Raw genomic sequence first — 16,655 nt, 5'->3', positions numbered from 1 at the left:
CTTTGGCCTCCCTTTGGCTTAGTCTTCGCGGAGTAAACCGAGTGTTTCAAGGGCAGAAACGTTTGAAGAAAATGCCTTTCCTCACCCCCTACCCCCTATTTTTAAAAAATGTTTTTATTTTACTTTTTTAAATGCTCACCCAAGGATATTTTTCCACTGATTTTTAGAGAGAGTGGAAGAGAGAGGGAAAGACTGAGAGAAATATCCTCACATCAATTGGTTGCCTCCTGCATGCCCCTGACCAGGGTCCAGCGGGAGAGGAGCCTGCAACCAAGGTACATGCCCTTGATTGGAATCGAACCCAAGACACTTTGGTCCAAAGGCTGGTTAGGTCTGATTTTATTTAAATATATATATATATATTTCAGAGAAGAAGGGAGAGAGAGAAATCAATGAGAGAACCATTGCTGGGCTGCATCTTGCACATCCTCTAGTGGTTATCTAGCTGAAAACCAGGCATGTGCCCTGACTTGGAATCTAATCTAATTGTGACTTCCTGGTTCATAGATCAATGCTCAGCCACTGAGCCACACCAGCTGGGCTGTCCTTTACTGATTTTAGAGAGAGAGAGAGAGAGAGAGAGAGAAACATCCATCCGCTGCCTCCTGCACCCCGACCAGATGGAGCCCACAACTTGGGGCATGTGCCCTGACCAGGACTCCAACAGGCAATCTTTTGGCAACGCCCAACCAACTGAGGCCCATTGGCCAGGGCTCCTACCCCTTTTGAGTGCATATGGCTTATACATTTATTAGTGTCTGCTCCTTGGTGAGAGGGAGGACCTTGCCATGTAGCTATGGTCATCTTCTAGTCCTGGAGCCCTGTCCTGAAATCTGGTGGTGCAGACACTCAGTAAAAGTTACCTGATTGATAATAATGTTTAACCCCACCAGGGTACAGGTACTGTGGGCTCTAGATTTCCACTGCCTTTGCATCACAGTGCAAATTCTGGCCAATCCTGCCTCCCTGACCTCTCGGGTATTGGCTTCTAGAGTGCCACCCAATAAAAACCCCCTATGAAAATCTCAGAATCTGTTTCCTAAGGAATTCAACCAATGAGGGTTGGTACAAAAAGTGGTCCTGGAAAAAGACTCTTAAGATGAAAGTTTGAAGTTGGGTCACCTGCCAGCCTGTTGGTAATGAGAACCCTGGTGGCAGTGGAGCACTGATAGCCCCTGGAATACTATGGCAATTGTTAAACTTCCACCAGCGGCAAACTAGAATGGAGTGCCTGCAGAAGGGAGTGCACCAACAGATGCAGTGTTTCAGGGCCTTTAGGAAATAGTAATTATAAGAATTTTGGAACTGAATGGCCATTTGTGTGTGTGTTTGGGAGGAGAGGTCATTAATTCAGAATGAAAGAAACATTATTAAAGAAAGATAATGAAAAAACGGTGATTAATTGCCAGTATCAGACCAAGTGTGGAAGCCAGAGGTTCTTTTTTGGCAGCATATAAAATGATTACATATCCTGTAGCCAGAGGGCAAACAAAATCTTTGGGCCAAAAACTAAATTATACGATTAGCAGAGTTCCAGAAGAGTTAAATTCTCAACTCCACCATGTCTGCTACACCAAGGTCAAGGCTCTGATTGGTGGGGTATAGTTGGGGAGGATGCTGAGACTTAAAATGGGTCATCAGGGTCAATGCATTTGAAAATCTTACATTCCCTGAACCCTGTTGACCTATAAGAGTAACCCATTCTTTTCTGCTAACGGCTGATGGTCCTCTCTTGGGGATGTATATATAAGCTTGATGATGTAGAGGTTTTTCCCTTCCAAGACAATACATATCTCCCCTTATTCCCCAAACTCCACTCCCAACCACCACCAGCCAGAGCGATAGCCAGGATTAAGTCACAGTATAGCCAGGATTAAGTCACAGTGCAGCCCCACCGGAGAAATGCTGGGCCAGCTAAAGGTAGAAAAGGACTATGCGTTGAAGGAACTGTAGGACTGGGCAATATAAGCTGGCAAAGCAGGAGAGCATGTACAGTACTATGCTGGATGAAAGGGGACAGAACATAAAATTGGAAAAGGGTAAAATAGACCTATGACACTGGATTTAATACCTTGGCAAAGACCCCAGGTGATAGTATTTGGTTGGCCCTTGGAAGCTTGGAAAAAGAAATGATCCTTTTTAAGCAAAGTAGAAATGACAGAACTATGGTGGCAAACACTGGAGGGAGATATAAAAAGACCCAGAGAAGTGGGATATACCATGTAAAGTAAAAAAAAAAACAACAAAAAACAAACACAGAAAACCCCATTAGCCCACTATTGGGATCTATTCTTAGGATACAGGATTCTAGTCCAATGTGATAAGCAATGTGCTGATGAGAGGTCTCCAGCATTGTTAAGAAACTCAGTGTTGGATTGTTCTCTGTAGAACAAGGCTGTGGTAGAAGCTGCTGGGACAGAGCAGGGCAGGGCTCTTAGCACGGTGCCTGGCTCACATGCTTTCATTCATGTAAGCACCATGGTACTCTCCAGTGTTCCTCTAAGAAAGAGGAGGCAGTTCCAGGTTCAGGCCCTCAGTGAACAAGAGGTTCTTTAAGGCAGTTATAGCTACCCAGTCAAAATGACCCTATTAATATACTAAAAATTGCCCTAAAGCCCTGACTGTTTTGGCTCAGTGGGTAGAATGTCGACCTGCGGGTTGAAGGGTCCTGGGTTCGATTCCAGTCAAGGGCACATGCCCTGGTTGGGGGCTCGATCCCCAGTAGGGGGTGTGCAGAAGGCAGCCAATCAATGATACTCTCTCATCATTGATGTTTCTATCTCTCCCTCTTCCTTCCTCTCTGAAATCAATAAAAATACATTTTAAAAATTGCCCTAAAATTTGCATATAGAACATTTACCTTCCTTTTCCATTAGGTGAGAGGAAAATCTGGAAGGAACCAAAACAAAAATATAGTTTGACCATTTAAAATCTGTGTAGGAAGAGCTGCCTCTGAACTAGCAGGATATAGAGTTGTTCCATTCTACCATCTAGTGGACAAGAAGGGAAGAGAGAAATTTAGAACAAAATAGTTGATCTTAGATTTTGTTGTCAACATCTGTAATTTACCAAACACGTGTTTGCTTATGAGTACTAGGGGCCCAGTGCATGAATTCGTGCATGGTTGAGGTCTGGCCTGCCTGCCCCGATGGGAGCCAATCAGGCCAGGCCAGCAGGGGGAAGGGTACATGGGAGGTTGGCTGGCCGGCCCCACCCCGGATCGGGGTGATGGGGGTCAAATGGGGGCAGGGCCGGCTGGGGGAGGGGCGGGGGCAGTTGGCTGGCCGGTCCCCAGATTGGACAGGTTGGCCAAGTAGCCCAGGGACCACTGGAAAAGACAGTTCGAGGGCACACACAGAGTGAGATGTGGTTATTATAGAGCAAATGCTCTTGAAGAGACATCATGGCAGGCCTCTTTGTGACCTCCCACCACTGTCTCACCTTCTTTCTCTGTTCTTCCTTTCCCATATTACCCCCATTCCCCTTCTGATTTTCTTTCTTATCTTGCCCCCCTCTATCCTTGCCTAGAACAGTGCTTTTAAATAACACAATGCAAACTATAAAAGGGCATCACTCATAGTGTGCATTATATTGTGTAAAACTTGTTTTAATGTGCATCTGCATGTGTGTATACACTGGGTCATGATGTATTTTAAGACATTAGGAAAACCCTGCTCCTTCACCCTTACCTATGGCACTATGAGCCAAGGAGGCCATGTGCACCCACAGTCCCTAGCAGGGAGGTGGCATCTGAGTCTTGGCAGTGCTGGGAGAATCCTTCCTCTTTCCCAGTTCAGAAAAACCCTCACCTGGAGGTGGGGAGTGACTCAGGTGACCCTGAAATAATGCAGTCAATTGGCCAAGTGTGTGAGAGCCCCTCTAAACTTGCCCTTCCTAGAGTTCTTCAGCTCATTTATGGCTTTCTCATTGGTTCAGCTACTCCTTCCCCTGTACCCTTGAAGGTGAGTCCCACCTTCCTCCACCTTTTGTTGCTGTTTCTTAAACATTTGTAGGAAAGTAGGGGGATTGAGACTAGCCAACTGTGACTTGAGGTGAGGTCAGATGTGACTCACAGGTGAGGTCAGCTGCAGAGGAGGCACAGAAGAGCCACTGCAGGGTATCAGGGAGGTTTTGCAGAGCAACTTCGTTAGGCTCCTGCATAACCAGCCATGACCTCCTTTGCCTGCACTCAGCAACTGTTGAAGGGTTGTGGAAATGTCCTTCCCAAAGGTGGGAACCTGCTTTAGACCCAACCCAAGCTTGTGAATCCACAGATTGGGATTTTTAAAAATAATTTTTATTGTTGAAAGTATTATATATGTCCCCCTTTTCCCCCACTTAGCCCCTCCAGCCTGCCCCCGCCCCCGCCCCAGGCCTTCAGCACCCTATTGTCACAGATTGGGATTTTTTAAAAGCACATAGAGCCTTTTGCTGCAGGAACAGCACTGGACATGTCTACCAAGTCACAAGAGAGTATAATCTATGCTGGCATGTTTTCACACTTCTTATAGTGTGTGGAGAAGCACAAGAATTGGTTGGAAAGTTTGTAAGGAGGAATCTCCAAAAGGTTAGAACTAGAACCTCCGGGGGGCAGGGGCAGGATGGGGGGCTGGCCAAACAAGTCTGAGGTATTTTACTGGAATCTTTATGTTTAGTCTTTAGACATCCTTGCTTAAAGGACACTATAGATGCATGTGTCTTCTCAAGGATGATTACCCTACTAATAGTATCTAATAGTTAATTTTAGTTCAAGCTGTTGTTACAATAAAAGCCTAAGAAGGCAGGCGAATGGGGCAGTTTGGTTTTTCAAGCCAAGCAGTCCCTTAGCCCTCTCTTTCACAGAAATGTGCGTCAGAGTAATCATTTATCCATCTCTCAGGGTCTGCCAGTCAGCCCTATCTTGTTCCTGTTCTTAGGGGAAATGGTTTTAGTTTTTGCCCATTGAGTGATGTTAGCTGTGGGTTTATCATATACAGCTTTTATCGTGTTGAGGTATGATCCTTCTATTCCCACCTTGTTGAAAGCTTTTATCAAGAAAGGATGTTGGATTTTGTCAAATGCTTTTTCTGCATCAATTGATATGACTATGTGATTTTTATTTCTCAGTTTGTTTATGTGATGTATCACATTAATTGATTTGCGGATATTGTACCATCCTTGCATTCCTGGGATAAATCCTACTTGGTCATGGTGTATGATCTTTGTGATGTACTGCTGGATCTGATTTGCTAGAATTTTGTTGAGGATTTTGGCATCTATGTTCATGAGGGATATTAGCCTGTAATTCTCTTTCATTGTGTTGTCTTTATCTGGTTTTGGTATTAGGGTGATGCTGGCTTCATAGAAGGAGCTTGGAAGTGTTCCTTCCTCTTGAATTTTTTGGAATAGTCTGAGGAGGATATGTTTTAGTTCTTCCTTGAATGTTTGGTAAAACTCCCCTGTGAAGCTGTCTGGCCCCGGGCTTTTGTTTGCTGGAAGCTTTTTGATGACTGCTTCAATTTTTTCCATAGTTATTGGCCTATTGAGATGTTTAGATTCTTCCTGATTGAGTTTTGAAAGTTTGTATTTTTCTAGGAATATGTCCATTTCTTCCAGGTTGTCCAGTTTGTTGGAATAGAGTTGTTCATAGTATTTTTTCATAATCCTTTGTATTTCGGTGAGGTCTGTTGTTATTTCACCTCTTTCATTTCTGATTTTGTTTATTTGGGTCCTCTCTCTTTGCTTCTTGGTGAGCCTGGCTAGAGATTCATCAATCTTGTTTATCCTTTCAAAGAACCAGCTCTTGGTTTTGTTGATCTTTTGTATTGTTTTTTGGTCTCAATGTCATTTATCTCCACTCTGATCTTTATTATTTTCTTCCTTCTGCTTACACTGGGCTTTTCTTGTTGCTCTGTTCTAACTCTTTGAGTTGTAGGGTTAGGTAATTTATTATCATTGTTTCTTGTTTTTTGCAGTAGACTTCTAGAGCTATGAACTTCCCTCTCAAGACTGCTTTCGCTGTGTCCCATAGATTTTGGATTGTTGTGTTTTCATTGTCATTTGTTGCCATGATGTTTTTTATTTCCTCTTTGATCTCTCTGGTAACCCAGTCATTGTTTAATAGCATGCTGTTCAGTCTCCATGTGTTTGATTTTTTTAGATTGTTTTTATTGTAGTTGATTTCCAGTTTTATGCCACTGTGATCTGAGAAGATGCTTGATATGACTTCTATCTTTTTGAATTTGAGGAGACTTTGCCTATGACCCAACATATACTCTATCTTTGAAAATGACCCATGTGCACTTGAGAAGAATGTATATTCTGTGGCTTTGGGGTGAAATGTTCTGAAGATGTCAATTAATTCCATCTGGTCTAGTCAGTCATTTAGGATTGATGTTTCTTTGCTGATTTTTTGTTTAGAGGATTTGTCCAATGGTGATAATGGGGTATTAAAGTCTCCTATTATGATTGTATTGCTGTCAATCTCTCCCTTGATATCCTCCAGGAGTTTTTTTTTTATGTATTTGGGTGCTCCTGTATTGGGTGTGTATATGTTTACCAGAGTTATTTCTTCTTGTTGGATTGCTCCGTTTAGTATTATGAAATGGCCTTCCTTATCTCTTGTTATGTCCTTCACTTTGAGATCTAATTTGTCAGATAAAAGTATTGCTACCCCAGCTTTTTTTCATTTCCATTCGCCTGAAAAACCTTTTTCCATCCCTTCTCCCTCAGTCTGTGTGCGTCTTTTTTTCTGAGGTAGGTTTCTTGTAGACAGTATATGGGTCGTGTTTTCTTATCCAATCCGTTACCCTATGTCTTTTGATTGTGGCATTTAATCCATTTACATTTAAAGTTATTATTGATAGGTACTTATTTGTCGCCATTTTTATTCTTTACCCATGTGTTCATTCTTTGCTTCCTATTGCTTTTTTTTTTTTTTTTTTTTTTTTTTTTTACAGCAGACCCTTTAGCATTTCTTGCATTGCTGGTTTGGTGGTAATAAATTCCCTTAGTCCTTTTTTGTCTGTGAAGCTCCTGATTTCACCTTCAAGTTTGATTGATAGCTTTGCTGGGTACAGTATTCATGGATTCAGACCCTTCTTTTGAATGACTTTGTATATTTCATTCCATTCCCTTCTGGCCTGATGAGTTTCTGTTGAGAAATCATTCGCTAGTCTGATGGAGGTTCCTTTGTAGGTAACTTTCTGTCTCTCTCTGGCCGCTTTTAAGATTCTTACTTTGTTGTTGGTGTTTGCCAATTTAATTATAATGTGCATTGGCGTCCGTGTTTTGGCGTTCATTTTGCTTGGGACTCTGTGAGCTTCTTGGATTTGTGTGGGTTTTTTCTCCCCTATATCAGGGAAGTTTTCTGTCATTATTTCTTCAAACAGGTTTTCTATTCCTTGCTCAGTTTCCTCTCTTCTGGAACCCCTATTATGCGGATGTTGTTTTGTTTCGTGTTGTCCCAAAGTTCCCTTAAGCTCTCCTTTTGCTTTTTAATTTTTTTTTCTAGAAGCTGCTTTACTTGGGTATTTTTCCCTACTTTTCTTCTAGCTCACTGATGCGGTCCTCTGCTTCTCCTGTCTACTCTTAATGCTTTCTATTGAGTTCTTTACAGCAGTGATGTCATTTTTCATTTATTCTTGGTTCTTCTTCATTTCCTCTTGGTTCTTACTCATATTGTCAAATTTGTCTTCCATTCTTTTCAGCCACCTTATGAACATTTCTCTGAATTCTTTCTCTGGCAGGTTGCTTGCCTCCATTTCGTTTACTTCCTTTTCTGGTGATGACTGCTTTTCTTTCATATGCGGTTCTCTCTTCTCTGGGTGTCTGGTTATGTAGTTCGCTCTCTCCTGCATTGATTTAAAGGTACAAAATACAACACAACCAGGTACAACACAGAAGGCACTGAACAGAAATGTATTCATGATATTAATAACCTGAAATAAAAATCACCATCAGAGAAAGCAAATTAGGGGATAGGAGAGAAAGAAGAAGAGGGGAAAAAAAAAGAAGGAGTGCAAAAATGAAATTGGGAAAAGGGGAAAAAAAGTAAGAGAGAAAAGAAAGAGAATAAGAAAGAAGAGGGGAACAAACTATATATATATATATGGGGAGAAAACTCCAATAGAACAGCCACTAATCCCAGCAAATGCCAGCAACAAGTACCTGGAGATGAATACAAACTACAAACAACAACTAACATCAAGTGAGGCGACGGAAAACGGAAGCAAAAAACAAACAAAAGCAAAAACAAAACAAAAAAAGTAAGCAAATCAATCTCACAAACAAGCATAAATAATTGATATAATCAACATTCAAGCAAACAACAAAAGGACAGAGAGAAAAACAATTTTTTGGAAAGTGAAGACAGAGAAGAGAGAGGTGTGTATGGACTTGGAGCAGGGGATTGGAAATTAGATACATAATTAGGGTGAAATTTTAATAGGGGGTAAAAAGAAGGAATAGGGAAAATCTAAATCAGGAAAATGGTAAGAGAAACAGGACAACAAAAGGGGAAAAGTTAGGAAGAGAGTGATGGCATAAAAGTAGAGTTGAGATAGAGTAGAATGATGATAAAAGAAAGATGAAAATAGAATGTAGAACACTAATCTCAAAGTCAAATAAAGAGAAAATAAAATGACACTTTTTTTAGAAGGTAAAATAGCAGTAGTAATAATACTGATTGAAAATAAAAATGTAATAATTAAAAAGGTAAAATCAAGAGAGGAAAAAAATTTCTTAAGTAAAAGATGAAAAGGGAAAAATATAAAAAAATAAAAAATAAAAATAAAATAAAATGTGCAGTAGTGAAGGTCATTCACTTCCTCTACTGTTCTGTTTGGCATGCCTCTTTCCCAGTCAGGACAGTATTGCAGTTCCCTGCGTTCCACTGCTCCTCATTGTTGTAAGCCAGTCCTGATTTTTAAGCAGGCAGTGTGTCTTAGTATCTTTTATTCCTTTATTTGTGATTACACAGGCAGTGTGTCTTACTCTCTTGTATTCCTTTATTTGTGATTACACAAGAGTCAATTTGTGATTCAGCCCTGGTGGCAGTGTTTCTGGATTTACCTCTGGGTCTATAGGTCCTCTCTAGCCTGTGCTTAGATCCTGCTTTCCCTGTGGCACTCAATGCCAGTTTGTGGGAGTGGGCTGCCCCAGAGCTGGTTCTCCGATGGTCACTCCCTGCTCTGATCTCCAGTTTCCAGAAAACAACTTTCCCCTGCAGTCTCCTAGGGTGTCCCCAACTGGTTGATCCTATGTATTGGGCTCAGTAATCAGAAACAAGGATTCAAAGAGGAAAAAGCGCACCCGTGCGAACTCCGGGGCTGCGCGCAAGCCTGCGTAATCCCCTTTGCCCCCTTGTGTCCAAGTAGCCAACACACTCCCCAAATTTTTTAGGCTGTCCTTCTGCATCAGATCAAAATGGGTTGCTTTTTAGAGATCCCCTCTGTTAGCAGCTCTGAGGACCCCCTTTCACATTCATGGATCACGCCAGCTCCAACAGCCATGGATTTTTCTAGGTGCAGACTTCCCCTGGTCCTTCAGCTCCCACAGAGCACGTGTTTGTCTCTCCTGCAGGGACCAGAGACCTCACCTTATCCCAGGCAAAATCTGACCTTTCCGTGGTGGAGTGTAAAGCTCCTCTGAATCCGCGTGTTTGCACCAATTGGGGAGCAGTGCTCTGGGGTTCGCAGCTGTCTGGTGGGTGCCGCAATTTAGATTTTCAGGCTTCCGATAACAACCACTTTCCCCTTCAAGATGGTGTGGTCTCTGCGTCCGAGCCGGTGGCTCCGGGAGGGAACCCAGCAATAGTGGGGGCTGCCCGGTCAGAGGACCCCTGTCCAGCAGTCCCCCACCTTCTCCTGGAGTATAGTTGTCCCTTAACTCTCCAACAGACACTTCCCGTGCGACTCTCAGCTGTTCTTTCTATCTGCTCCAGGACAAGGCTTGGGACACGTCTGTCTATTCTGCCGCCATTTTTTTTTTTTTTTTCGCACTTCACCATTTTATAAACATAGGAAATCCTTCCTCTCTGCTGTTTGGGCTTTGTGCCACTCAGAACCCATTTGCCATGCTGGGTTAGTGTGAGATAAGATTCTAAGGCTAATGTCCCAGTCCACCCTTTTGTGAGTACTCATTCATTTGCTGTAGGGTTTTTTTTTTCTGTTTTTAAGATCTCTTCTTATATACAAGATTTCATATTATTAGTCTATTCAAAAAGAAAAATATGGGAAACAATTATTTAAACTTCCCAAGTATTTATTCTAGAGGGCTGGAGCTACAGAAGTACCCTTGAATAGGCTGCAGAAGCAGCAGCAGCAGGGTCGGGGGCCACTCTCCTTGTAAAGGAAAAAAAAGTTGTACTTTTACACTAAAGCTGTTAGAGGCCAGGAGTTACTGCAGTCCTAGAAACAAACCCCAGGACCTGCTGTCTCACCACATACACATCCACCCTTTCTCCAGCCTCCTGAGAGTTGTCCAGGTTATGTTATTTCTGTTATACTTCTTTTTTTTTTTTTAATATATTTCATTGATTTTTTTACAGAGAGGAAGGGAGAGGGATAGAGAGTTAGAAACATCGATGAGAGAGAAACATCGATCAGCCGCCTCCTGCACACCCCCCATTGGGGATGTGCCTGCAACCAAGGTACATGTCCTTGACCGGAATCGAACCTGGGACCCTTCAGTCCGCAGGCTGACGCTCTATCCACTGAGCCAAACCGGTTTTGGCTCTGTTATACTTCTTAAGAATATATTTTCTATTGGAAAAATAAGACTATTTCATAAAGTTAAAAAAAAAGTTTTTCCAGTATTTGCCTAGGAAGCAAAACCTTCATATATATACTAGAGGCCTGGTACACGAAATTCTTGCACTGGGGGGGTGGGTTCCTCAGCCTGGCCTACGCCCTCTTGCAGTCCAGGAGCCCTTGGGGGATGTCCAACTGCTGGCTTAGGCCCGCTCAGACCTAAGCTGGCAGTCAGGCATCCTTAGCACTGCTGCCACTGCTGCTACACTCACCAGCTGTGAGCCTGGCTCAGGGCTTCTGGCTGAGCGGCACTCCCCCTGTGGGAGCACATTGACCACCAGGTGGCAGCTCCTGCATTGAGCGTCTGCCCCCTGGTGGTCAGTGTGCATCATAGCAACCAGTCATTCTGCCGTTTGGTCGATTTGCATATTAGCCTTTTATTATATAGGATTATTAAAATAATTATGTTATGTTAATCAGGAATTTGATTACTTTGAATGAAAAGATTATTTAATACTGTTTGATAATAATAATCCTATCTAAAAAAAGAGTAATATGCAAATTGAATATACCTCCACTACACCATAAGCCACGCCCACAAGCCACACCCACCAGCCAATCAGGAGTGAATATGCAAATAAACCCAACCAAGATGGCTGTGGCCACAGAGAGAGCAGGAGGGAAGCTTGGGTTTCCCCGGCAATGGAGGAAGCCAAGCTTTCCACCTGCCCTTGCCGGCCCAGGCCTCCACTCAATGCTACAAAGTTTCAATGATAGAAGGTAAATAAATCCCAACAAAAATGGCGGCAGCCACAGAGCTGGAGAGAGCAGGAGGCTTGAGTTGCCCCCAGAGATGGAGGAAGCCAAACTTCTGCAGCCCTGGCCTGCCTTGGCCTCCGCTTAAGGCTACAAAGTTTCAATTATAGAAGATAAGTAAATCCCAACAAAAATGGCTGCCACCACGGAGCGAGCAGAAGGCTTGGCTCAGCTCAAGGCTGGAAGATAAATAAATCCCAGATACCAGGGCCTCTGCTTGGGTGGCCGGGGGGTGTGGCCGGCCTGCAAACCACCACAGGCTCCTCGCCCAGGCCACGCCACTCCCCAAGGGAACCCCCACCCTGATCTGGGACATCCTTCAGGGCAAACCAGCTGGCCCCCACCCATACACCAGGCCTCTATCCTATCTAAGCCTATCTAATAAAAGAATAATATGCAAATTGACCATCACTCCAACACACAAGATGGCTGTCCCCATGTGGTCAAAGATGACTGCCCCCATGTGGACACAAGATGGCCAGTAGGGGAGGGCAGTTGGGAGGGACCAGGCCTGCAAGGGAGGGCAGTTGTGGGCAACCGGGCCTGCAGGGAAGGGGAGTTGGGGGGGACCCAGGCCTGTAGGGGAGAGCAGTTGGGGGGGACCAGGCCTGCAGGGGAGGGCAGTTAGGGGTAAACAGGCTGGCAGGGGAGCAGTTAGGCATCAATCAGGCTGGCAGGAGAGTGGTTAGGGGGTGATCAGGCTGGCAGGCAGAAGCGGTTAGGGGCAATCAGGAGGGCAGGCAGGCAAGCAGTTGGGAGCCAGCAGTCCTGGATTGTGAGAGGGATGTCTGACTGCCCGTTTAGGCCCGATCTTACCAGGCAGTCGGACATCCCTCGAGGGGTCCCAGATTGGAGAGGTGCAGGCTGGGCTGAGGGACACGCCCCCGTCCCTGCTCCGTGCACAAATTTCGTGCATTGGGCTTCTAGTAATATATAGTCTTTTAATCTAATGTATTTGACTACCTTCCCAGTATATGAATTTTTTTCCCAGAAAAATTTAACAGGCTTATTTATATTGTTATAAAGTTGAACTGCTAAAACTTGTTCACTGAAACATTTGGCTTGCATTAATGCTTTATGTCCCCACATTTATATTAAAAAAATTCACACACAAATGAAAATGGAAAAACTGCCAATGCCTGATTTCTGTCCCCTATTTTCAACTTGTAATCATATACTTAGGTACCTTTTGACCCCATGGGGAAAAAAAACTAATGTTCAGAACTACCAATAACAGGAAGAAGAGAAAATTTTTTAAAAGAATGAATGTTTTCCATCATAGTGGATTCTTAAGCACATTTTCCATGTATGCAGCGTGCTGGCTGGATGTCTTTTGGCATAATTGTTACACGTTTAGCATGGATAGCGCACAGGTTGGTGTCTTCAAAAAGGCCAACAAGATAGGCCTCACTTGCCTCCTGCAAAGCACCAATCGCTGCACTTTGGAAACGCAGGTCTGTTTTGAAGTCCTGAGCAATTTCTTGCACCCAGCGTTGGAAGGGAAATTTTTGAATCAGAAGTTCAGTGGACTTCTGATAACATCTAATTTCACGAAGTGCCACAGTACCAGGCCTGTAACGATGAGGTTTCTTCACCCCTCCAGTAGAGGGCGCACTGTTTCGAGCAGCTTTGCAGTCAGTTGCTTCCTCAGTGCTTTATCCCCGTTGATTTGCGGGCAGTCTGCTTTGTACAAGCCATGGTACAGAGACCTCTTTACTTACCCCCCTTCTCCTTAGGCTGGAGCTCGGCGAGCTAGAGGTGGCGCAGGTGTTGGAGAGTGATGGTGGCTGCGAACACCCAGGATTTGAATTTTAAGAAACTTTTCCTTGACCTAGAATTGGCTTTAGATCATTCCAATAGGCTCTGAAATGCCTCAAGTGTTTGTTTTCTCTCTCATACAGGAATGTTTTCTGCTTAAGATACATGGAAAGCTTTGTCAAATAATAATAACTATATTATGCTTCCATTTATAGCTCTAATTGTTATTCTGGAAAACTGTTTTGTAGGAAGGACAAGATTCCATGTCATTTGCATTACTCTACAAAGTATTTGGATTTATAGAAGTACTAGCAGGAAAAATCAGGAAAAACAAAAATTTTATTATAGGGCTGAATGAATAATTATATAGTTTTTGTAACTTTTGTTAAAAGTATTGCTAATTCTCAAACATTTTGTTTTTCAGATATAAGGAAGCATTTTTAAAGCAATTTAGAAATTGCTAATATATACAAATACTAGAGGCCCGGTGCATGAAATTCGTGCACGGGGCGTGTCCCTCAGCCCAGCCTGCACCCTCTCCAATCTGGGACCCCTTGAGGGATGTCCGACTTACAATCCAGGACTGCTGGTTCCCAACTGCTCACCTGCCTGCCTTCCTGGTTGCCCCTAACCGCTTCTGCCTGCCAGCCTGATCACCCCCTAACCATTCCCCTGATAGCCTGATTGATGCCTAACTGCTCCCCTGCCAGCCTGATTGCCCCTAATTGCCCTCCCCTGCCGGCCTTGTCACCCCTAACTGCCCTCCCCTGAAGGCCTGGTCACCCCTAACTGCCCTTCCCTATAGGCTTGATCGCCCCCAACTGCCCTCCCTTGCAGGCCTGGTCCCTCCCAACTGCCCTCCCTGCTGGCCATCTTGTGTCCACATGGGGGCAGCCATCTTGTGTGTTGGAGTGATGGTCAATTTGCATATTACTCTTTTATTAGACAGGATATTAGCTAATATATACAAATTAAAAATAAATAAAATAAATACAAATTGCTAATATATACAAATATTACAAATATATATTTGTAAACTATATATTTCTCTCCCTGTCCCTCCCAATACCTCTTTTCATTTCAATTTACTACCCTTATGCGTTACCTCTCCCAATTCCTCTCTGTACTGTATGAGAGCTAACAATCAGATTTGGTTACATATCATCCCTAAACATGATCAAATTAAAGCCTAGCTAACCTTTCTCTCAGCAGGCAGTCTGGCCTGCGGCAATCTGACTAATACTACTGTACCTCCCACCCCTCCATATAAGCAAAATAAGTGGTGGGACCCCTTTGCTGAAGCATTCCATTGGGAAGTTTGTCGAGGAAATCATGCCCATTTGACGGTCCTAGGGGCCCAAAAGATTATAGATTGGAGCCCACATGGTCATTTGCAAGCCAACCACACTGACATTTTGGTACACTGTGCATTTAACACTAGTTACATCGGTTGTGCAAGCATGCCTGTGGTTTGGACTGAGGGAGGGATGAGTTCCCCATGATCTTGAGTACTAGGCTTGCCAGTTCAGGAAACTTTATGGAGATTAAGCCATATTTTCAGCCCTTTGAAATTGTGGCACAGTGACTACCAGAACTCTCCTGGTTACTATAGTATGACTTTTACTGATAATCATACTGACAATAGCCTGATTTGCACCACTCACCCCTATGTCTTTGTTATGGGCCCCAATCTACTAATAAACCATAGTTCATCTTTTCTAATACAGGTTGGAGAAAGAGCTTGTTTTGTATCCTGCATTACCACCTAGTACTATTGAACTATTGGCCATCAGCACTATTATAATACTTAGGAGATAAGCAGAAATCTTAATACCTGTTAATCTCACCAGGAAATGGCAAGGCTCATCAGCTATCAAAGTCTTAGAAAGAGCATTGAGCCAATTACAGCCCAAAAGATTTTTGGGAATGCTCATTGCAGCCATCATCTCAGCTGTTGTTATTCTTACTACCGCCAGTGTCACTGTGGTGGTCCTTTCTGAGACTGTGAAGACGACCACATTTGTAGACGATATGGCCTATAATGTAACTAGGGAATTCACTCTACAACAGCACATAGATCAAAAAATATTAGCTAGACTACAAGTAATAGAGGCAGCCATTGAATATTTTTGGGAAAGACAGGACACTATAGTATACAAGCAAGTGCTCAATTGCGACTGGGAGCATAAGCATATATGTGTCACCCCCTTAAAATAGAGCAGTAGTCACCATCAGTGGAGTGATGTTAAAAAGCATCTATGGGGAATCTTTCAGGATAACCTTACTGAAGAAGTAAACATGTTACAAAGGTAAATTAAAGAGTCCTTACTTGCTATCAATGAACATAAAAAAACAGACTTCTGCTTAAAATACGATAAAGGAGCACATAGACCCCACCACATGGTTTCCTAGAATCAATTGATACCTGATCGGACTAACCATTGCTGTCATTGTAATTCTCTTTGTTTATCTTATAATCTACAAAATCGCAACTTGAGCAGTGCTTCATGGACCCTAACATTTCAAAGCAGAAAGTTCGCCACCTCCCTCTGTCTTCTGCAGCCAGAAAAACAAAAAAGGGGAGATGAGGGTAAGCACAGGACTTGGTTGGAAAGTTTGTAAGGAGGAATCTCCAAAAGATCAGAACCTCTGGGAGGTGGGGGGCTGGCCAAAGGCGTCTGCCCCTGCCTTGACTTTTCCAGAAAGGTCTGAGCTCCCAGGTGTTTTACTGGAATCTTTGTTTAGTTAGTCTTTAGACATCCTTGCTTAAAGGACACTACAGATACATGTGTCTTCTCAAGGATGATTACCCTACTAATAGTATCTAATAGTTAATTTTAGTTCAAGTTGTTGTTACAATAAAAGCCTAAGGAGGTAGGCAAACGGGGCTGTTTGGTTTCTCAAGCCAAGCAGTCCCTTAGCCCTCTCTTCCACAGAAATGTGTGTCAGAGTAATCATTCATCCGTTGCTCAGGGTCTGCCTGTCAGCCCCAGCAATAGTGCACATTCATACAGGCAGTCTTGATGCAGGTTTCTCAGCAGACTTCTCTGCTTTGGCCTCTCCCATTATCAATCACAAGATATGCGTTTCTCAATGAGGATCTGTAAAACTAGAGCTGGACAGAAGAATCCTCAGGGTTCTGACTATTAGAACAGTCGGGAAACACATCACTTGGATCCTCTGAAAAACCTTTTTCACTGACTAGCCAGCCACTGATTACAGAAACACAGCTCAAAGCTTTTTCCATTCTTTGGACCGTTGTTGTTTTCTGAATCTTTGAAAATGGCCATACTTGACGGTGCTGGCTGAGCACAAAGTGCCCGAACCCCCTGGCCCCACAGGAAGACCCTC

At 43.4% G+C, this 16,655-nt stretch overlaps 1 pseudogene across 1 annotated transcript; it reads right to left on the bottom strand.

The window, feature by feature from the left end:
- Positions 1–12,835: 12,835 nt before the first annotated feature.
- On the bottom strand, positions 12,836–13,244 carry LOC308241400 (histone H3.3A-like; annotated as a pseudogene). The gene has a single exon. The product of its transcript is annotated as a histone H3.3A-like (transcript).
- Between the last annotated feature and the right edge of the window lie 3,411 nt (positions 13,245–16,655).

The sequence above is a fragment of the Plecotus auritus genome (genome assembly GCF_963455305.1).
Source record: "Plecotus auritus genome assembly, chromosome: 2".
NCBI lineage: Eukaryota > Metazoa > Chordata > Mammalia > Chiroptera > Vespertilionidae > Plecotus > Plecotus auritus.
Note: the sequence above shows the minus strand (reverse complement) of the source record. Positions and strands in the feature narration are given on the sequence as shown.